The 23,944-nt window shown below is 44.4% G+C and overlaps 1 protein-coding gene across 1 annotated transcript in view; it reads right to left on the reverse strand.

The window, feature by feature from the left end:
- Positions 1 to 23,944, reverse strand: part of dab1a (DAB adaptor protein 1a) — an 89,735-nt gene that overhangs the window by 52,927 nt on the left and 12,864 nt on the right. The window contains exon 4 of the mRNA XM_049725468.1: positions 20,657 to 20,755. The gene's annotated coding sequence lies outside the window, so the exon portion shown is untranslated. The remainder of the gene's footprint in view (positions 1 to 20,656; positions 20,756 to 23,944) is intronic.

Here is a 23,944-nt window from a genome sequence, read left to right on the forward strand (position 1 = left end):
GCAATAGTATTTACATTTATAGGAGGACACAGTCGTCGCAAAAAAAAAAAAAAAAATCTTAACTCGAGTGTATTTATAAAGCAACACACTCGCAAGTATCCTGTACACACACGCTGCATGAAAGGACAGACTGGCAAATCTCAGCGACGACGTGTGATCCTCGACACATCAATAATGCAACGCCTCTAACGTGCCGGGGAACTCAGATTCCCCACAATGCATCAAGTCTACTTCTCACGCTTTTGCGTTATATTACTTCCTTACCTCCTCTTGGGAACGAGCGGCCCGCGATGGGACGTTCATGAGTGACGTGTTGAGTCCCGTGGGAGCCAAATGCAACTAAGTGTGTGTGTTTGTTTCATTCAGACAATGGACTGCAGGCGTATAGTTGATTGAAAAGTGTGGTGCAACCAAAAGACACACACACATTGGCTTCCTCACCCCCCTTCTTAATAGCGGACACAGTCAACCGTGCCAGTGAGCGGCCCCCCAAATGCTAATAGCGCCGGGCTAACTCTCCGCAGCCTCACCTGCAGTCTAAATGGCTCTGACACACAAACACACACACACGCGGACATCAAGTCATCCATTTTTTGCTGACGGGCCGCACTGCCCTGCGGAGGGAAATTATTTAGCCGTATTGCATCGCTTGCACTTGCAGGAGAGCGAAGCGTATTAGTCAAAACAGCGGTGAGGAGGGAGACGACACACTTGTCCTTCGTCATCAACTTGAAAATGCTCGGTTGCTTTCTAAGAGACTGAAGCTAGCGAACGTCAACGAGGATCTAAAAATGGTTTAACTATGCAAGCCGAGGCAACTGGGTGACTTTGAGGTGGAATTTGTTTCCTGCCGGGATGGCGGCGGTGGCGCGTCACGCCGTTGGACGGGGGTTGGGGGGGGGTTCATGACTTCTATTCAAAGACGCACGCTGAGGGGAGCACGGATGCGTGACAAGGGCAGAAAAGAGGATTCAGGCACGGAGAGTGAGAAAGCGAGAGAAGGCTCACTACCTCGACTTGGCAAGAAGCCATGTGGGCTGTCTTTTTGCGAGGGGGGGGAGCATGTGTATTCGAGTGGGATTGTATATATTTTGGGCAAAACAATGAATAAAGCAACGGTAGCGGAGTGGGAGGAGGGGGCTAGAGGCCTGTAAATCCCCCCCCCAAACATGCTTGTTTGGCGAAAGAATATGTATAGCACCAATGTGGACGGAATTGAGCGTTTGCATACATTAGCATGAATTAGCCGCCCCCCCTCCCCAATCTTTGTGTGGTTATTTTCCATGCAGAAAAGACACACATGTTGGAGGAGAGCATGTGCGTCACACCTGATTTCCTTTTTGATATTTCTACGTTGAGGAATTAGAGAAATGTGGAAATGAACACATTACTGGAAAAGAACTGCGATAACGATCAATGCGTCCAAGGTTCCTCGCCGAACCAACAGGAAGTAGTAAGAAAACACGATTCCATGACTAATTGTTTTATCCCGATGATCAATTTTCCCAGCGGAGCTTGAAATAACGGACGAAACACATTCAAGTGGATCTGCAAACGAGAAAGACGATCCGATTGATCGGAAACGGCCGCAATCGGAATCAGATTGAGACTCTTCGTGTGCTGCAGACCTGCAAGCTACCCACCTCACACCTACAGCACGTTTGTTTTTTTTCCACTGCCCACAATTTTCTCCGAGCGCTCCAAAACAGACGGCGGCAATTAGCCGGATTGAATGTTTGGAAACAATAGAAAACACGGCGGCGGCGGCGACGCTCGTCTTGGCAATGCGTTGCGGCAGATAGGAGCTAAATTAGGGGATTAAAAAGGAGGCGGAAGGAAGAAAGCGACCTTTCCACACGTGTTTAAATGCTCGCCCAGGCGTAATGACAACAAGCGAAAGATTAACGCCGAGTCAGCAGATTAAGTTTTGTTCACCTCATTACGATCATGTTAGCATGTCTTTTATTTTGAAAATCATAAATCCCAGGGAAAGACTTTCTTGGGTCGTCTAATTGGAAGAAATCAAACCAGAACTAGAATCATTAGATCCACCACGCGGCGATCCACTCGTGATAATCGTCACAGGGATGGAGATAAAAAAAAAATTTAAAAAGCACATGCTGAGTGCGGACCAGCGGGAGACGTGTTGGCTGGAGGCTGGCTCAGTGTGACAAGAGCGAGCGTTCTCATCCGCTCCGTGAAGCTGCCATCTTCTCAATTGGGTTTGTAAACAAACACAGTCGCTCGCCACTGGTGAATTGCACACTTGATGTCCTCTGACAGCAAAATTCAAACCCGCTCACAAATCACAGAAAAGAATTAATGGCGAGCGATGAGATTTCGGATGGCGGCGCCGCAACGCTGCCGTTGTGGATGATCAGATTTCCACACATCATCTGGCGGCGGATCAATAAAACGTTTCAATCCTCTGAGGCCAGCTGCCAGAAGACAAAATGCACGACTTCAAATTTATTTGACGCCGCCTGTACGTTTGACAGGCGTTTCCCCCGCGGTGAGTACACCCAACATGGCCTCATCAAACATTCAAATGAAGCCTGATTGATTTGCAAATATTTGCATCTGGCACCCCAAAAAAAAAAAAAGGCACTTCTGACAGAATGAAAAGAAGCGAGGAAGGAGGCCGGGGTGGGGGAAGACGCCATACATGATTCAGACAGACAGATACAAAAGAGATCAACAAACATTCGCAAATGCTAAGACCTCCATAGCTAGCATATCTAGCTAGTTAACTATTCCCAAAATAACCTAGTTGTGTTTTTTTAAGGGAATACATCGCCAGCTATTTGCAGAGAAGAAAAAAAAAAATCAAGCTAGTACATTAGCAAGAGGCTAATTCTGACTTGATTCCTACGTTAGCATAGCTTAGCGAAAGCGCTTTCTGATTCAAGCTACATCGCCGTTGTGATTATCCATAAAAATGGTACCACCAACAACAATCCCACAAAGAAGCGATATTTCAACCACTAAGAAAGAAAAATGAGCCTCCAAAGTGACTATGAACTCTCTTTAAAAGGTTAGCAAAGGATAGCGTGATTTACCGACCTAGCCCAAAGATTCCACGGGGAAAGCGGGAAGCTTAAAATGATAAAGCACATGCTTAATCGCTCGATTAATAAGTACTGTAATTGTATGAAGGACTTCTCGAATTCAAATTGTTCCTCCTCCACTGGGAATTTCTTCTTGATTTTTTTGGGGGGGGTCAAGAAATGATTGTAAATCATAATTGAACATTTTTTTCCTGAACCATCTTACAATTCTTATTTGCACATATTCAGAATCAAACGCTCACAAACGTACATGTTGTCGCTCGGCCCCTCCCCTTCCTTAAACACACACACACTCCTACAGTATTTTCACATGTGCAAACTCCCACTTTCGCCAAAGTGTTGACGTGTGGCCTTTCCCCGTCAAGCCACTTTACCAGCGTGTGACCTCGGCGTGCGCTGTAAAAGGAAGCGTTTAACCTTCTGAACTTTACTCCTCGCGTTCGCTCGAATTGCGTCTCGGGTTCCTTACTGGTCGACAAATGCCGTGCGTTCATCCCGCGTGAGGATTGCGCATCTTTCGTTCAAGTATGCCATTTTTTTTTTCTGTCGGGATCTGTAAAGATGCTGAGGAATTGTTCCCTGCCGCGGCGTTCTATCAGCGAGAACATCAATCTCCAAGAGTGACATTTAATCCCAAGCCTGGGCAGGTAGACCAGCACGCCAATATGCACACAAACAAAAGATGTCCAGTCTGGCAAATGAAATGATATTGTTTTCATTTCAAAACTTTGCGGACTCATTTATTATGTACAGTATAGGAAAGAATCGAGCGGCTAAGTTGATGTGATGGCGTGTCGATTAAAATCAGAGAGTGAGAGAAGTTGATTTAATTGGCGCCGCAGCCGAGCGCGACGCCGTAACGACAAGCGGGTGCCGGGGAAAACGCCGTGATCCTTGACACACCTTCGGGCTCTCGTCGCATGGCTGTGACTCCAGGTAATGCGCGGCGCTAATTAAAAGAGATTAGAGTTGTGCATTAATACATGTTATAAAGTGAAATGAAATTAGTGGAAAAAAAAAAAAAAAAAGCAAAGCGTGGCTGGAGAGAATGGTCGTCGCTAATGAGTACATTCAGATGATTTCCTCAATCGGCATTAAAAGACGAAATGGCCTGTAAAAGCAGGAAGTAAATGTTCTGGAGCCGTTCCCATGGCAGCTAACTCAGGTCTTTTTTAACGATAATAATTTTAAAAAAAATTAAACATGTAAGTGGACGAAGCATGGCTTCAAACTCTGGTTACCATTTCCAGGATTTCGGAAAATATTGGTGCACTGCGACCCAATTTTTATTTATTAATATATTTATGTTTTAATTTCATTTTAATTCTATTTTATTTACAATATTTATTTATTTACTTACAATACATCTACATTGATATAGCGCTTCCCCAACAGCCGGAGCCGTATCTAATTTTCAGCACAAAAAGTAATTAATTGGACAGCTGTCCAAAAGCTCCTGGTCCAAATAGCGTATAAATATGAAGCTCCGACTACGGGCAACGGTTTTTTTTTTTCCGACCGCCATTTCCTTGTTGGCCCTCAAGAATAGTGTGTGTGCTTGGCGGAGTTCAATTAAAACAATGCTTGATTAAACCCGCGGGCCTCAAGCAGAGTGACAGCATGAGATCTGTTTCACTGCGAGCGCTGACACATTAGATGATTACACTGTGTGCTCTTGACAGCTGACACACACACATTTGCACACACACACACAGATCCCAAGTTACAGCAAGCTATGCTAATGCTATTCAAATCCAAAACACACACCTGCAATTAATCTCCTCATGAACATGACCACTATGTTATTTGATGATCCTTTAAGCTTCTCCTCAGTCCAATATTTACATTACAAGATTGGATACAAGTTTATTTCTGTTGTGCCGTGTAGCACTTATCGTCGATAACTGGCAAGGAACGGAAAATCGTATCGCACGACGGCGACGCGTTCGAATCTAGCTAGCGTTTTTAGCACCGCAAACTCAAAATTGCAGTCGTTGTAAGATAAGACGACGCTGCGGTGGGCTTTTTTTTCCTTGGGGATTATTTCGAGTCGTTCCATATAGTATTTCCATCGGAACTGACAGGTTCCGAAAAAGGCCCACACGCAGACAATAGCATCGTTAAGTGGATGTGTGATAGTATTCATGAAGCGGCTCTTCGGCGGCCATGTTTATGCATGAAGATTTAAGGCGACGGGAGGCCCGGGGCCACCCGAGTCACATCGGGGATAGTGAAGTCTCTTTATGGTGATGGTCACAAAAGCCCAATCCCTCACATTAGCAACCAAATTGTCTCTTCTATCTATACAGCTGGACCTCATACGCTTCATTTTGATTTTTTATAACGACGCACCTCTAACGATAGCCTCGTCTTTGGTTGTTGTTGCACCCCCGGAGGTTTGCTTAACAACGCAATTTCCCCGCTGTTGACGCGTCGCTAAAGACGAGACAAGGTGCAAATTAAAGTGGCTGTTGCGTTTCCTTTCAAAGTCTGGCACTTTCCGCGAAAACATTTCACACGCCCGCCGCCGCTAACACATTAGCGACAATTAGCCTGCTGGAGTGGTGGTGGTGGGGAGGGGGGGTGTACTAAGGAGGGCAAAACGACACTGTAAAGTAGCTACGACAAGAATAACTATCCCCTTATCATAAAGCGGGCGACCGAGGGCATGGAAGGCGACTAAGTAGCACAAGCTCAACCACGTTTTTTTTTTTTTTTTTTCCTGCATAAAATTTGGAAGCGGCTGCCCTGGGCTTTAAAATCTGTCACATCGTGAAAACCGCTATTATCAGACCAGCTTTGCAATTCTTTTTTTTTTACAATTGTGGTTATACATTACGCCAGTGGGCCAGTGGAGACGTTCGTTTTATTTCCAAATTTCCTGAAAAACACAGAAATGCATCAGGATTATGAAACTGTTCTCATAGATGCTATTTAGCGTTAGCATTAAGCTAATGGACTGAGAATCGAAGCTATCCGGTCGTGTCCATCATTGGGGTTGTATTTCATCATGGTTGTCGTGCTAAAAGGTGCGACCTCCCTTGTCGCAGTAGAATTAGTCCATCAGCTTTTCATTTGGCCTTTTATTACGACACACTTGAGATTGAATTATACTCTTTTCGTTTCATTTCCTCTGCGAGCGCTGACCTTCCAGCGAACAATCAGCGAACATCTGAGCCCGGAGCCTAATAGAACTAATATATCCTTTTTGGAATCGTTTTTGCAAAAGGGAAATGACATGCGGCATGAGTATTAAGAGGGAGAAAATGAGATCTATAATGAAGCGGTGATTCCGAGTGTGTCCCGCTCAGACCCCAATTTGATTCATGACTATTTAGTAGTGTTCTGCAAAACAAATTGGCCAAATGGGAAGTGATATTGGCAACAAATTTGACATCCAGCTTCCCTAATTTATTTAGCGAGCACTATTAGAATAAGAATATTTCAATTGTCCTGATTCTGTTTTTACAGTTATCAAAATTTTATCCTGCCACATATAAGAATCGGCCTAAAAAAAAAAAAATCCAGAGCAGTTTAGGTAGTTTCTTTAGAAACCTAGTGTTCATGTTGACTTCTTTCACACAACACACACACACACAGGACAGAAGTGACTGATGACTGGGCTCAGCTGATGTGAGCCCCGTCGGGATAATCTGGGTTTCTCGTTCAATCGCTAGGGAATCACTGTGGGTAGCAACAAATAGCCTAACGCACTGCACGTGTGGCTTTATTACAAACACACACACGGAAAGAGCTAGTGATTTGATGCGAAGTGGAGTGTGTTGTCCCTTGGGGGGGATATATGATAGCACACAATCAATAAGCTCCTCCGGTTTGTACATGTGATACGCCTCAACCAGACACAAATAGACAGACATCTCCCCCCCTTCCATTTTAGCTCCTGGAGAGTCCACATGCACACTTTTATAATAAAAAAAAATGGGGTAACGAATGCCACGCAGATTGTAAATTATGTCATTTTCTCTTAGCATCCAAGCACGGCCGGATCATTAGTCGCACCATTAAGCCCCTCAAGATAACACGGACAGTTTGTTTCATACACCCGCCGTCTGCCATCTGCCTCGCCAATGTGTGTGTGTGTGTGTACATATGACGAAAAGCATATGAAACATATGGCTAAAAATAAAAGGACAAAAATCAAAAAGTTGAAATGGAAAAAGCTAGAAAGCGGCTAGGACAATCTTGGAGGTCACCGATGAACTGATCTTTCAAATCATGATGGCTAACTTCCTGTTTAATTTCGGCTGCTGGTCCTTGAAAATCCCCCCCCCCCCCCCCCCCCGAAGCTATTAGCAGTGCTGCTACATTACATGGCGTGTCTTCTATAGTGCTGCTATGCCTCCAGTTGTCAATTCGTCGCTCGGCGGGGGAGCTCGAGAGGGTTAGCGCACGTGTCCGTGACGCTGCGGCGATTTCTTGACTTTACGATGCAGAGATTTCCGTGAATGCATCCGATTAACGCGATACAAAAAAACAATTCCAGGTAGAGGCTAGTGGTTTCTTTTCTTTCCCCCAAATCACTTTTAAAATCTTTGCCCCTCCGATTCAATAGAGATCCGATTAAAAAGTTGAAAAGGCGGAAGATTGCGCAGACGAATTGAAAACAGGCACGGTGTTGCTTGTAAGGCAGTTAAAAAAAATAAAAATAAAAAAAGAAAGCATCCTTTGAGGATTCAGCTGTTGGCTTTCAAAGTATGCGCAATAGCGTTCATTGTGGGCGCCGTCACGTAAATGAATTCAATTTGGGAGGCGGCGTTAGCCTGCGACGAAAGCGGGTTAGCATCGGCGTTAGCATTCAGCCCGCAACAAAGGTTGTGATTAGCAATCGCTCAGCCTATTTAAGACGCACAAGGGCGGCTTTAACCTTATTCACGCACACTCCTATTCAACGAGGGCCTTCTTTTTTCCTCTAATTGTACTCGAGGGGGGGGGCTTTTGAATGAGAGCCTCGTAGCGATGGGGAAAGGTGGCTTTTTATACTTTTTGACACTTTGTGACGCATGCACCTGTTTGCTTGGATTGAAAGAGGCAGCTGACAAAACAGACTTTAATAAAGTCAAGTCCCATTACTATGGGGTGGATTCATTTACAGCGGAAAGATTTTCATTTCCTGACTATTCTCTCCATTGACTTAATCACCGCTCTTATGTTCATAACTAAATGGTGGCAGAGAGGATTTGCCAGATATATTTACATAAATTAAGTTTACCTTTAAAAGATAAACCAGAATAAATCTAGCTACAAAATGGTGTTGGTAATTAAACGGCAGAAAACAGGAGGTCTGCGCCGCTGTGGGAGTGGCTCGCAGTTAGAGGAAAAATACGATGTCCTTTCAAGAAAGTTTAACATCAGTAGTTTACACTTGACCTAATTTACATATTTCTAATAGTTACGTGATGCCAGCTATCTTGAGGCTAAGCTACACTGATTTTTTTTAAAGGAGCAAATGAATTGCTAACACGAGAGGCAGTTTCTGCGTGGGAACTCACCAAATGTTTCACCCCCCCAAAAATCGGAAGTACACTCAGTTTGTTATTTTTACAAGCGCATTTTCATCACAGAACTTTGTAGTTTCCTCCTCCCCCACAAGACAAATCATCAAATTAGCAGCTAGTGCCATCAACAAAATTGCTCCTTGGCTAAATGTTAATTATCCACGGTCGAACATTAACGTCTGACTTATTGAGTGTAAACGCCGATTCCGAAATGCGCTGACCGACACGTTTGTGTCGGCGAGGTTGCTCTCCGTATTTTCCCACTGATGACAGCGTTCTCGCTTGGCACGGGAACTCCATCGTAGACGCACCCATCTCTTAGATGCTCGGCGTAATTTGATTTGGAGGCCCCGGGTGATTGGATTACAAGGGTGACATCCGTGTCCAATTTTCAGGAGTCATGTTTATTTTGTTCAGGGCACTCAGTCGAGCATACGCAGGAGAAGTCAAATACAAAAACAGAAAAAGACAACTAAATGTTTCCATTCAATGGGTAACGATGATGCTAATTAGCATTAGATGCTAAACTACTGTATCTGTACAAAGTATGGGGAGAAAGAAAACTGGAAATAAAGACACGGGTTCCCGAGGCTCGCATACGAGGCCGGAAGGAAGTCGTTTGTAGTGGCGAGGCTGGAAGGACTCGCTGGCTCAAGAGACATGAATAATTCAAATCGGTCACTTCAAAATGTGAGCGCAAAGGGACCAGCGTGTACTTTGCGGCTATGAGCACAAATTAGCCACATCCGCTCAAGTTAATGTAAAGAATCCAGACGAAGTTCGTATTTACTCGGCAGTATTTCGTCCAGTGTTGACCTCTGGCCACGGCAACGCAGCACGTTGCTTGGAAACAACAAAACGACGAGCTACTTTTCGAAGATAAAACAATCTTTGTTGTCCTTCTGCATGACATACATATTCATGTCAGATTTACAGACCGGTGTGCACACGTGAGCTCCGACCGTTGCCGCAAGGACGTCGGTGGAATAATCTACATTCATCAACTCGGAAGATACTAATGAGCGGATATCAACATGCTGCTGGCAGCAAACAATAAACGGGCGAATATCGGGACCTAAAACAAGCACACATGCGAGTCTTGTTTGTTGTGATGTCGCGGTTCAACTGATTGAGACGCACCTGCGTTTATGTTTAATGAGTGACGGCGACTCCCGCTGCGCTCGGGAACAACATGTGATAGATAATAGGTGCAACATCACACTCGCACGCTCGGGTCCAAACCTCATTTCCAGGGCAACGCATCAATCTTTTGTTGGACTAAGTCCTCTATGCAATCGTTTTGTGTATTTGAAAATTGTGTCTTTTTACCCACCGATACCAAGTAACCGATACCAAGAGGACTTTTGTGATAACTTAAAGGTCTGTCTAGTATTTGTGGCTCAACTTTGGTATTGAGGATGTCTGAAAATGGCCAAATTGGCCCTAAAATATCTTTTTCTGACGATGGCTGCCACCATCAAATATTTTTAGAATTGATTAGTCTATCGAATAATTAGATACAATTTTATTTGCATGTGTATTAAAAAAAAAAATGGCCGCCCAGTTACTGTTTATTAACCAATTATTTTTGTTTTGTATTATCTAATGGCTAAAAAAATTATGGAATTAGATTCAGAAAAGCGATTTGATTATTAAAATATGATTTGATAGATGGTGTTGTCGATTAATCGAATAATTTGGACGCTTCAAACCAAAACGACAAGCCCTCTTATGTAGACACTATCCAATCTGTATCAGTAGAATAACTTTAATTTTCCCTTTTTAGGGTGCCGTAATGCACATCTTAATGGAACCCAAAAAAAATCCTAAATATATCACTTAAGTGCAAAATGCTCCAAGGGAGAGAGAGGACCGCCTACATACTCTACACACATGAGCCACAGCTCAGGGAGTGAAAAAAATAAAATAAAATCAGGGGAAAAACAGCAATAAGCGGAGAGCCGTTTTGATTGGGCCTCACACGATTGCCAAAGTGTGAGGCGGGAGATTGACAGGCCGCATTGTGGGCGAATTTGCATGCTTTGTCACGGTGATCTCACGCAACTTAACCTGGGTTCACCTTCTCTCTCTGTACTCTCCGAGTGTATGTGTGTGTGCGTGGGGGGTGGACGAGATGGAACACTTGTAAACGACACCTGTTTGAGGAGCGTCTCTCTACAGAGAATTCTCGCTCGCTCGCTCTTTTGCGTCTCCTCGCACCCGCTTTCATCTGCTCACGTTGAGAAGACGGCAATTGGAATTGGTGTGCGTGCTCAAGTACTAAAAGCCAATCTTAAAATCAGCAGTAAGTCTGGTGGAGGGAAAAGTCGAGCTTGTTTGAAAGGAGACGGGTGCAAAATTGTTTTTGTGAATCGCTGATTGCATTTTGCTATTCACCAATTTGTTTTTTTCCAATCAAACCAATTTGGTTAAAAATGAGCCAATCTGGAAAATCTGGACTACCTAAAATACTCCTAAAAAAATAATTGTATTGTGATGATAGACGTGTTTGTTAGGGATGAACCCCAAAAAAAAATGTCGCACTTGAGAAGCATGACTAGAAAGAGTTTTAGACGACGACCCTCTAAGGATACTTAAAAAGTCATCTGCGAAGTGACTTTCCTTCATTGTTCATTAACGACATGCATAAACAAACTTTGTGGACTTCACTATCACCCTGGGTGCCGTCCACCATATGGCCATGAAGTGAAGGAAATGGAGGAGAGAAAAAAAAAAATCCAATTCAAATATTCTTGAATGCTGATTAGCACTGATGAATATGTAAATCCAACTGTCTCGCTCGCCCCACCAACCCACCGATGAGGGTTGTCAGCAGCGTCAGGGGAGGGGGGGGGGGGGGGGGACGCCAACGCCCTTCCGGTCACTCGTGTGTGTTACGTGAACCCGCAACAGATGCTCTTGTATATTTATGATCATGACGGCGGGTCCAAAGGCTTCTTTTTTTTAAAGGAACAACCTTAAGCAGATGCACGAGGAGGTGACTTACACTGTCGCCATCAGAAAAGCTTTAGAAACTGGTCATTTTTTTAACTCGTTTACTCCCAATGACGTCAAAAGTCTATTTTAACTGGGTGAATGAATTAAGGAAACGCGCAAACATTCTTAGCTGTCATTTGCTTCTGCGTAGTGTTACTAAATATTGTCTGAAGACCGTTTCAGACTCCCTGAAGGAGAATCGATTTCCCCCATAGAAAAAAAAAAAAGCCATAGTAAAAACTAAATAGAAATATGCACTATTGTTATTAATGAGGCATGGAGCATATTTCTGCTCCAGTAGAAAACGATTTATTTTTCTTATTCCCTAACAGCTCTATTGCTCACCCGGGACAGAAAATGGATTCAAAGTGTTTTTTTATTTTTTTTAAAGAGTCACCAAGCGCAGGTAATACGTCAGGGGGATGGCGCTCGGTGTAACGTAAGCAGGTTACTGCAAAAGTGGGAGATAGATGGAGACGGATGGCGACGGCTGGTGTAACTTTATTTGTTTCTGTACACTTGGATGTTCACGAAGAAGGCTGCCTGCACTGGCGAGCCTCAATTGTAACTTATTACAGTGTATAAAAATGTCTGGATGCGCGTTTAATAACGACGGGATCGAATTGGAGTTCCCCGCTGACGGATGCCGGCCGCGGCTCGCCGTGTCACCACATAAATGACACGAGCTGAGACTGAGAGTGTAAAATGTAATATACTGCCATGACGATAACTTGAATAACTTCATATCGAGATCAATGTAGACGTGTTACTAATCAAGTGCCGGGAATAAACGGGCCTTAAGATCTAAGACTTCCACCTCGTGAACGGAAAAAAAATAGAAAATGCGACCAAAGTGGAAGAATGACTCCATTAACTGGAGCAGATCAATGAAAGCTCGCAGGATCTTTTTTTTTTTTTTAAATGCTAAAAAAGACGATTACAAAAGACTGTGCAGTTGTGTTTGAAATGTATGGCGTGAATTGAAAAGCGCTGCGGTAATGACTTGCCGGTTTAAACATTGAGCGCGCTGATGGGATGTTAAAAAAAAAAAAAAAAAGGAGAGGGGGGGGCAATTGATTTCCTTTGAGAAGGTTTTAATAAATATGGCTGTTGATTATTGACTAGACTAAAAAGGAGGAACTTGTCACTGTCACCTGGAAATACAAAGCATGGCCACCACTCAGCAGGCAATCAATAGCCAATTAACACGGCGACGTCGCAAATATTCTTTTGGAACACGATACACTGTCAAGTAATGCATATTCTTCTCTCTAATTTATTTGACTTTTTTTATATGAACAAAAATTACAGGATTAAATAGCTGATGCATTTTTTTTATTTTATGTAATAATTTGGTTTTAGTTTATAGATAATCATCAATTAAATTAATTTAAACTAATAATGAATATAAAAAACAATTTGAAAAATACACAAAATTACAAAAAAATTACAAATATCTTAGTGAAGATACCCATGAAAAATTAAATATGTTTTGAAAAATACTAAATGAAAAGCATATTAAGAGCCCGCCGAGGAAAGTCTCCCTCCCTCCCCCTCCCTCTCTCTCGGATTACTAGGCAGGACAAGGCCTCGGCAGGTTCCGTGCGAGCGCGATAATGAAGTGTACACAGGAGAGGATTACACCAGCCCTCCACTCCCGCCGTCGGCCCCCGTCCGTCCTCTTCGATGTGTGCTTGCGCGCGAGTGCACGTCAACGCGGCAGCGCTGATAATGCCCAATCGCAGCGTGGAGCATCAGTCGGCGCACGGGGAGTTTCGATATCTCAAGCAGAAATATACAAGTGATACCGGCCGAAAAGCCGGTGGAAATCCCGGAGCGGAACGGCTACGCAAACATACCGTGCTAACTTTAGCCCGTGACCTGCCTGGAATAAAAGCACAGCCCCCAAGTGTGAGCAAACCAGGTCGGGGGATAAAATTTTAAAAGCCGCAACGCTAAAAATACGACTTAGGAAATATGACCCTTGAGAGTTTTTCAGTCCAAATTATTTTGGGTCTTTCCTCAGACGTTCGTGGCGTTTCTTTGATGGCACTCTGTGACAGTGATCAAGCCGCGGCATCTGCTCCATTCCCCTCCCTCCTTCCATTACCTTCATCCATCCATTCATTCATCCTGCCATCCATTCATCCTCAACTCATCTCCGGGCCTGTCAAAGCAACGAGAGGACGCCATCTCGGCGTGATGCCGGTGAGGGGTCGTATGTCACGGCCGTTTCCCCGCCCGCGGAATGGTGTTATCGATCGGAATGGACCTCACTCTCTGCCGCCATGGCTGAGGCGGACAGCTAAACAAGATGAAGGGGATAGTTGAAAGATTGAGTTTATTTTTTTTTCAAAAAAAAAGCTAATTTTACAGAATTTGAGGCGTCACAGCTGGAGGAAAAATCTCTATTTTTAATCAATAGTTTAATGGCTAATAATCTGATTTTGACGGGAGCGAGCAGCAATCGGCAAAATTATCATTAAACTATCGTCTCAAAACATAATAATAATCCAAGTTGGCCAGCACTTTGTTAATTAAAACAAAGTAACGATCACTTCTCGATTCTTCGCCAACAAAAAAAAAAATCAAAGGAGCGACGAGTAGTAGAGCAACCGATCGGTAGAAACGATCATAGGGGAATCAAGTGAAAATCGTCAAGAGTGCACAATCCATCTCGCACAGTCAACCGAACCAACTGATAATCAATGAATCGTCAATTACTATGCCGACCCGCTTATTCTCACAAAAAAAAAACGACTAAAATACAATACAGAGCAACACTGATACTTCATCTTACCAACACTTCTCCAAGCAAATCTATCGGACATGCTACCGATCTCAAGAGTCACACACTGATTTATTAGAGAAGTACAAAACGAGTCCAACAGGCTCGAAATGGCGTCAGCGAAAGCAGGAGATGCACTGATAGAACGTGCGGGCCAGATGTCGTCGGGTAGGCCTGAAGGTGAACCGATCAATTATTCTCTGTTGTCAATAATTCAGAGTAGACCTGGGGCTGTGTGTATAAGCAAACACACACACACGCACACACGGACACGCTTGTACACAGGGCAGTAGCCTGATTTGATTTAAGATGACCAGTCCAATGTGGATCCTTTAAATTATTACTGGCTTTAAAGACACACGGGGCAAGCACTATTTCTCCATCCAAGCTTTCATTTTTTTCAGCTTTGGTATCTCCACTCACTACTTCTTCTGCTCCCTCTAAACTCGCAGAGTCCCTTCCTCACCCCCCTAAGGAATTTCACAGCAGTTTTACACTTTTTTTTTTGTGACTTTATCTGGCCAAAAAGACACAATTGGGTCAGGTTCAAATAATACATTTCACCCAGTTGATCGTTGGCTTTTCCGATTTCGACCGGAATGTGGAATTTTAAAAGTACTTGCTTTGATAAATTACTCAGAAGTCAGAATCTTTGATAAAGTCTCTGGTGATTTCAAAAAATAACAACAAAACAGTCTTCCCTGTGGAACAGTAGCCCTGATTTAAAAAATAAAAAATAAATCTTGACTAAGATAGCCCAAAAGTTAAAACGGTTCTTGGAGAGAGGAAAATACACGTACACAAACACACGCACTCTTGAATATAATCGAACAGAAGCCCTGGTTGTTTGCCACACTACTAAAGTGAATCAGATGATAGAATTTCCCTGAGGTGGTACATCCCCTACAGAAAGAATTAGAGGAGCAACTCTCTTCTTCTCTAATCTTCGGTCCTCATCTTCGACTACACACACGCACACACACATACACGTTTATGTAGCCAGAGAGGCCTCATCTTTCTTTCTGCCTTCTATTGAAATACAAATGGGCTCGTTAAAGCGCAATTGGACCATTTGTCTGCATGGGATTCTTCTTGAGCGCAACTCTGCCATAATTCATAACAAGAGGCTCCCACCACGAGATGAACGAGGACTAGACAAGACCTGCCGTTTTTCCTCACTAGACTCTGCTTGAGCTGGCAGCAACAATAATGATAAGAGATCAGTCATGGCGCTTTGAAAAGGGTGCCGACTTCTGGCCGCTCCTTCCGAGTTGAGGTCGAGCTTTCTGATACTGGACAGCAAATTTCACTTTCTGGGATTTGATTGTACCGTCTATCATTTTACAATTTATTGTCACTCGCATGTCAGATACAACACGAAACTGATTTCAATCTTGCTAACAGCAACTGATGACACATTAAGAACTAGAACGTCAACGACGAAGTACCAATTCAACATTGACACGAGGTTGACAGCCGTCGCTTTCGACCCGAGCACGTTACAGCGGCTCGTTTGGGACAATAAACCTCCGCCGTGGAGCTGACAATTGCGGCTAATTGCCATCGTAGCTATCGGTGAGCGATGCTCGCCTCGGCAGCATTGCATAATATCAGGCCCGTAATGTGCGCTGATAGAAGTACTCATCAAAACAATCAGACGGAATATCAAACGCCATACACACTTGCGATTAGAGTCAAAATATTCCCGTTTTATCTCATCTAAATGGAAGTCTTGAATTTGAATGGAACATATAAAAATCTGTCCAAGGTGGGGGAAAAAAACTGCTGCGTTGTGTGTTTACAGATGGAAAGCAGCTAGCCTGTTGCACATGGGCAGTTGCCGCAGTCGCTGACAAAACACACACACACACACACACACACACCTGCCATCTGTAATGATGATTTATGCCGAGGCGGAGAGGATGGCGGCCATGCATAACTGTAGCAGTCACAAACAGCCGCGGCGAGCTGGCCGACGGGGAAGCGACACCCCTCGCCCCGGTGCCCCGTCGAAAGGGGAAAGAAATGACAAGATGGATATGTCGCAACAGCTGCGAGCGCCGGGCCAACTGTACAAATGCATATTGATGAATGACAAGCGAGCAGATACATGAAAAATGCATGCGCGACTGCGCCCGATATACTTATTTCCCTCGCCGACTAGCGCGGCGCAAGCTCATTTACCATTCGTTATCTGTGACACCGGTATAGACGCGCGATTCTTTTGCGGAGGGGTGGGGGGGTGTCTCTTTTGTACTCATCTTCACGCGCGGTGAACTTGCGCTCTTTGTGGAAAAGATACTTGAGACGGGCATTTGCCGTCCGTGCGGCGCTTGTATAAACATGATGTCGGCACTTGCGCTCGCCCCTCTCGAGACGCGCTCCTTGACTTTGATGCTAATTATCGTTGTTTGAGCAGTGTAAACAGAGACTTTTCGTGGGAAAGAGTCCCGCTCCGTTTGTCACGACAATGAACAACGTAGCTTTGTTATGGGGAGAAGGGAAGCAATCTCCAATGAGAAGAGAAAATTCGAGTATTGACTTAAAATGCCCTTTATCCGTTACGGGTGAACTTAATTGTGCAATTGGGTCGTTGTTTAGACGAATCTTGCTGTTCTACAACTATTTGATTTGACGTTGGTTGTTTTTAAGACATTTTCGATTGAGTTTTTACAACACAATACTTGCACCGAAAAAAACAAAGTAATAATAAAACCAATAAGGACTAAACTAAAATGAAGGACTAACAACAACAAAAATTAAACAATTAAACCTGCTCTGAAAATCAATTTAACAATTTGCCACATAGTAGCTAACAGCGACACTGGGCTAGCTAGCGCGGCTAAACGTTACATCAATAAAGATGTATTGTTACTGTCCCTTCTGGTTACAAAGTTGCTCCTCCACTAATCAGTGTCTAGAGAAAAAAATACAACACAATAAGCACACAAATTTGAATAATCTGTAATATTGGACTATCCCCCCCGAGGGTGGCAGGAACGTTGTGTAGCCTCGGCTAACGAAATAAGATCAACATTTACAGATAACTATCGAAATCATGAAGCATGGGAACGTATTTGACGATATATTGTGCTCTTTTCTACGTTAGTTCAAGTCATGGCCAGACTGCATGGGAACAAACTCATTAGGAGAATCTGTCCCTTACCTTAGGACATGACATTTTTCTAATTAATGTGCGAAATTACAATCAGTCGCCTGGATGCCAGAGCAGCGTGCGGGAAAGGTGATTAATCTTAAGATTGGCGTTTCCAAAAGAATATAAATCAGCAAACCCTCACAAGCACCAAGCCTGAAGGTATAGATGTGAACTTTAAATATGTTTTTTTTTTTTATTTCCAAGTTGACTGCATCAGTGGGGAAAGTAGGAAAATATAAAAGCAAAGCAGCCGTGTATGCACTTAGCATTAAGATGAGGCGCTAATTAAAGCTATCAACCACAGACTCTTTAGAAATAGCTTTCACGCTGCTATTACACCAAACAACGGAATAAAGTTCCTAAGCCAAAACCAAAACCCAAAGAAGCCTTTTGATTTTATTTCGTTTAATAGGGTAGTTTTCGGCAACACCGCCACCTACTGGAGTGGAATGGAACAGCGATGACAACAAAAGGGTTCGCTGTTATTATTTTTTCTTAGTCTCTGCTGTTGGCACGACCTTTACTTGAAATCTTGAGAGACGAGCCTCCTCCACGAATTCACAGTGGGTAGACGTCCCGCAATCAAACTCAAATCCAATTTCGCAAAGGATATTTGAACGCATCCTGCAGGGACGCGTGGCATCAAAGAGTCAAACATACGGCGACGGGTGCTGCTTTGGTTTGCCGCCGCTCGACAAGCCACACAGGAATACTGCGTTTAGCTGCCATAACTACATGTCAGCCTCTCTGGCGCTCCCATCTGTTCCCCTCCGCTTCCATTATCTCTTCCCCCATACCGAGCCGCGTGTCCTTGCAACCTCCTCCATCATCCACCCAGCGCTGGGGGAGACTTGGAGGCAGTCCAAGTCCGGTCTCTGGAGTCCTGCCTGGGTGACTTCCATCCTGGCTTTCCCTCCTCCCACCTTTTACTCCGGGGGGCCTGTGGCAGTTTGGGGGAGCCCATTGTTGGGGGAGGATTAACGACACACGACAGCTATTTTTGCAGGACACACACCTGGACAGATGTGGGGTCACGTCTTCCAGCGACAACAGCCCTGGTATCTCACAGGCAAATGTTACACGTGCTTCCGCTAATCGATCCACCTGAAGCTATCGAGCGATGACTCACAAGAGCGAGGTGGCCAAGACTTTATCAGCATCTGAAAAGCGCGTGCTGATATTGCAGGTGTAATCCGCACGGGCATGAGATGATCTCCACCGGAGGGGCTCCAGATAAGAGTCCTCCTCCAGGGTCCGGTCTGTGTAATCATGTTGAGATTTGCTCTCTCACATGCCGGGAATTGAAATGTACACATGAGCAACGCCGGCACTAAAAACGCTGTTATATCTAAAAGGAGACACGAAACATATTTCTTTTAGATTCCAAAAGAGCTTTTTTTTGCTCGTTTGTTTGTGGTCTCGGGAATTTAATGCGAGGGCATGATCATGTTTTCAACAATGGAGTTGCTTGAAAGTGGCTCGGAAGCTTATCCTAGCCTAGTTGATCATGTCACGGAGCTCGGGGTTATTTATTGAATGTTTTGCCTGGGGCAAGTAGAAAATAAAAGAGGAGATGAGGAAAAAAAAAAACGGCAATGGAGAAATTGAAGCAGGCTTCTGTGTCCCACATTTACATCTCCTCACTGGCTCACCACTCTAATCATACCCAGCCTCAGTTTCCTCCTTTCCATGCCTCTTTCTCGCTCTTTTCACCAATCTGCACAATCCTTTCGCCCCCCCCCCCCCCTCAATCCTTCACCACCCCAACCTGCACTGCAGAGTCCCAGCAGCAGCTCACAAGAGAGGTGGCACACTTTGAGGATAAATTTAGAAATGAAGCACAATCCCCAGGCCGGCACACAAAAGAAAGGGAGTAGAGACAACACGCACACACACACGTGTCTGATCACATGTGCCAAACAGTTGACATACTTTCGACACACTGAGACGATAGCATGAAAGGAAGAATGCGTTAGCGAAGCTTTGCGGCAGTCAGATCAGGTGAGCGGAGCACTTTGAATGAAACGTAACGAGTTCAAAAGAAGTTTGAGAGGCTAGGAGGGCCACACTGAGAGCGAAAGAGAATGAGAATACTCCCAAAGACGACAAGTCAATTTTCTGAGACTACTTGCAATTGGGGGAATGATAAACTTGGAATAAATATCGAATTAATATTTATTTATTGATTTATTTATAATAGTTTGATGGGGGGGACTATGGAAGTCCAGCAATGGTGGCATGTTTGAGTCCAAGCAAAAAAAAAAAAATTACTACTTTCCTATTATCCATTTTATTATTTTTTTGACTCAAATTTGGTCAACTTTATTTTTTTCTCACAAATTAATACTGTTGGTCAGGTGGGCTATTCTTTTTACAAATTACAGAATATAAGTTGTTCAAAATGGCTGCCTCTCTTTGACTCTTCCATCACGTTGCTGTTTGCATACTGATGCGTTTTTATCCGCAAAATAGTTACTCGGTTCCGCGTAAAACTTTGGCCGTCTGTGAGTTTGCGGAGGTTTACTGTGTAGCACTCAAACGTTATGGTTTTTGCTTTAATATTTTCTATTTAAGTTCCACCACTAATAATAACTTTTTAAAGGCTTCCCCGAGTGCCTACTCAGCCTTTACGGCCCCTCTTGGCGGCAGTCGGGAAAGATCGGCGTGTTACTAATGCAAAGATTGGATAAGAAAAATGAGGGGAGGGGCGGAGGCAGTCATGGCTGTCTAGTGGGAGGAAAGCAGCTCGTTCAAGCTTGAGCAGTGACAACTCCTCCAACCAAGTGTCCTCCCGCCGCCTCAAAGTCACTCTCCTCCCGCCACGCCGCTGCCGCCTCCCTCTCATCGGGCGGTCCGAGGCGACTCGGGTATTAAGGGTCCCATTACGCCACCCACCCTCTGCGGCGCGTTTGATAAGTCAGCGCTCATCTCGTTTTGAAGGCGCAGCGAATTATGAAGTCTCGCCTCCCATAACGTAATAATAGGATTAATACGGTCCAAGGGCGAAACAAGTGTAGAAGAAAGCAAGGCTGAAGAAAATAAAATCAACGATAAATAACATCTTGGATGTCGTATTTTTTGCGTCGCTGACCATATGTTTGGTATTTAACAATGTTTTATTTCCACTTACCTGATCAATTTCACCAAACTTGTTTTTCGTGTATCGGACTGGAATCTATAGTTCCTTCGCTTCCTCCGCAGTTGACTTGGATCCCATCATCAACGGAACCTGCAAGTAAAAAGTTCAGTCAAAGCTAGCATCGACTAAAACCCAAAACGGACTTCAAATATTGCCGACTGAAAGGTTCGCCCGTGCGTGAACCGACTTGAGCGTTCAATAGTGAAGTCTGTGTGTGTGTCTGTCTGTCCGGTCGGCGGACAGGCAGTGACCGGAGCTGCCGTTTAAGAGCGCCTTTGGCTCTAACCGAGACAAATTGTCCAAGAGGGACACCGGGGAAGAGGCAGAGAGGGATTACTTAACACGTGCATCTGGAATAAACACTAGCGGGAGCCTCCGCAGATCAATAGCCGCACGGACCAAAACCACACAAACACACAAACGTGTGCGATGTGGATCGATGCTCGCAGTCCAGGAAAGCGCATTAATGAACAGACGTTTGGATGCGGAGGATATCTCAAAGAAAGAAAGTTGCAACAGATTCACAAAATATATCAAATAAAATACAAGAATAAGAATTGGTAGATGGATTTGATGCCATTGGCCGGCCATTAGTCCGTAAATGCCAGTTGGGATTGGACTAATGTATATTTTTCACTTTATATCTTGACAGTCATTTTGTTCACAGACAGATTGAGCTTGATCTGTTATTTATGCAGTTTTAACAACTTTCTTCCTCTCTCCATCTTTTTTTTTTTTTTTTTTAAACACCCAACCCAGCACTGCTTAATGCTGCCTCCAGTGGAGGCTCCTTAATTAGCGACTGTCTTTTTTAATAGAAACCTTTTACAGAAAACTCCACCGAGGAAGCGCCAGCTGCCAGCTTTGATTGGGGTGGACGGGAAAAAAATTAGGTTTAAAAAAAAAAAAAAGGCTAATTTGAGCAATTTTGCGAGGCAGATGCAACTCTCTAATAAAAGAGAAGCCTTGCTCGGTGTTTGTTTAGTGAGAGACAGCAGATATGATAAAGTGCCACGCACGCTGTCACTCAAGCTAAAAGAAATTCTGTATGACAGGGATTTGCACTTGGTACACTCCACGCTGCATTTGCACACTTGGTACAGTCCACTTACTCAATTTAATTCAATTTTTTTAAATAAAAGTTAAAAATATATATATATAATGATCATTTTCATACATTAGCTAACTTCTAGCACAACCGTGAAGAATTTCAGCATCAAACAACGCATGATGGGAACATACTAATGATGTCACACCTAATAAATACAGTTTGCGTAGTAAACCAATATCATAGGAGATGTGCGCTAATTTGAAAGAAAAAAAAAAAAATCTACAGTCGCACATACACCAGCAGGCCGTCTGCCGGGACCCGGGGTGTCTAAGAAAAGCAGACAGTGTGATGCTGGAATCTCCTGCTGCCAACTGGCATATGTAGGCCAGCACTGAGTTATAAATCCCCCCCCCCCCCCTCTCGCTCTCTCTCACTCTCCCTCTCTCGCTCGCTCTCATTCACAGCATGCCACAATAATACAAACTACTGTTTGACTTCAACCGCAATCATCGCTACTCTGCACACATTCAGCCTGTCATATTATTTGTGTGCTGTGGGTTGAGTGAATAAAAGATTGACTTCAACAAATGGCGGGAAGAGATATTCAGATTTTTAAAAAAAATGAACCCAGGAAGACACGATTTAGGTTGGATGCTTCCCTCGTTAGCTGAGGTAACAAGGGTCAAAACAAGAAGGGGAGGGGGGGAGTGGAGGAGCAGACTGATGATGGAGGGGTCGAGCAAGACACACTGAAGGAAGGTAAGAAAATAAAAAAAGTCGACTTTGGTAGCTCCGCTGGGTCTCATTAATTCAGCCTAATCAGACGATATTTTGCTGAGAAAACACATCCCGCTACTGCTGCGTGCGCGCGAGGACTTCCGATGAGCTTCCCGCAAATGCGGCCGTGGCGCTTTTGCAGCTTCCTGCGCGCTCGTTTTGGTGTAAGCCAGACGCTTGGGCCCAAAAGTGTATTTCGGGGAGTCGCTCTTCTGTTTACTTTCGCGCCGACGGATGACCCGCCGACGTCTGGATAATCTGCGTCAAAACACCCTGCCCGATTGGATCCCTCCAGAGAGGCGGCTGTGCCAGAATAGTAAGGGGGGAAAAAAAAAAACATCAAGGCCGAGATCCCGTTCATGATTGACCCTATTCGTGGGGAGTCGGACCCCTGTCGCTGACAACCTCCAGTTTAGAGAAATGCGGAGGTGTGCGACTGTGTCTGTTGGGTGGAAGCGGATCGGAGGGGGAGGGGGTAACAGACGTGGATGTCGACACCAGTTTGTCAGAAAGTAGTCGACAGCAAAAGTGGGGGTTAATGAGAAAAGGCTTAGAACTAGGGGGGACGGTAGTGTGTGTATGTGTGTGTGCGTGTACCAGGCTGGTTGAATGAACACACGAGGGAATTGCCCTTTAAATGTAAGCCAACATTTAGCCTGGTGCTCACACATGCACATAAAGCATCTCCTTAGGACATGCACGTCATTGATATTCCGCTTGCGTCTGCAAAAAATGTGATAAGACAAAAACGATGACTAGAAAAAACAGGAATGGGGCGTGCAAATACATCGGAATCAACAAGAATAGTTTTCGGTATTTAAAAGAAAAAAAAAATTGCTATATTAAGAGACGAGGTGACACGTTTTCTGTGTCCTACAAACCTACATATACATTTATGTGGGGGATGAAGTATGACCCAATTATTAATGACACACACACACGCGGAGACACACAGTGTATGTTCAGAAGGCGTGTAAGTGCTTGGAGCAGCCCCTATTAATTCAACTCATTTAGCCTCAGTCCAGCCATTAAATTTAAGCCTGACCCTGGAGCTCCCAATGCAACAGCAGACCCCCCCCCCCCCCCCCCCTCCCTAAATATACACAGTTTATTACCAAGGTGGTGGAATGGACCAAATTATACAGTGAGCTTCAATCAGAAATTGAAGCGCAAACGTGAACCCGGGATCGCATGCCACTCAGGGGTCAGGGGTCAGTATTCCACCGCGGAGCAATTGCCGCCAATTCAATTAGAACTCGAGCGAGACCGTGTTATCTTTCTTGGCGGCGGAGGGGTGTCGGGGAGCCGCCGGGCCGGCCAAACCCGATAGTTACGCCGATAAACTAATCACTAAAGATAAGAGGAGAAGCGGGTAAAGCTGGTTACAGTTCACAAAGTCGGCTGCCGGAGCGCCGCGTTCGTCGCCTCGGTCGGTCGGCGGGAGTCCGAAA

This window comes from Syngnathus scovelli, chromosome 10, assembly GCF_024217435.2.
Source record: "Syngnathus scovelli strain Florida chromosome 10, RoL_Ssco_1.2, whole genome shotgun sequence".
NCBI classification, from domain to species: Eukaryota; Metazoa; Chordata; class Actinopteri; order Syngnathiformes; family Syngnathidae; genus Syngnathus; species Syngnathus scovelli.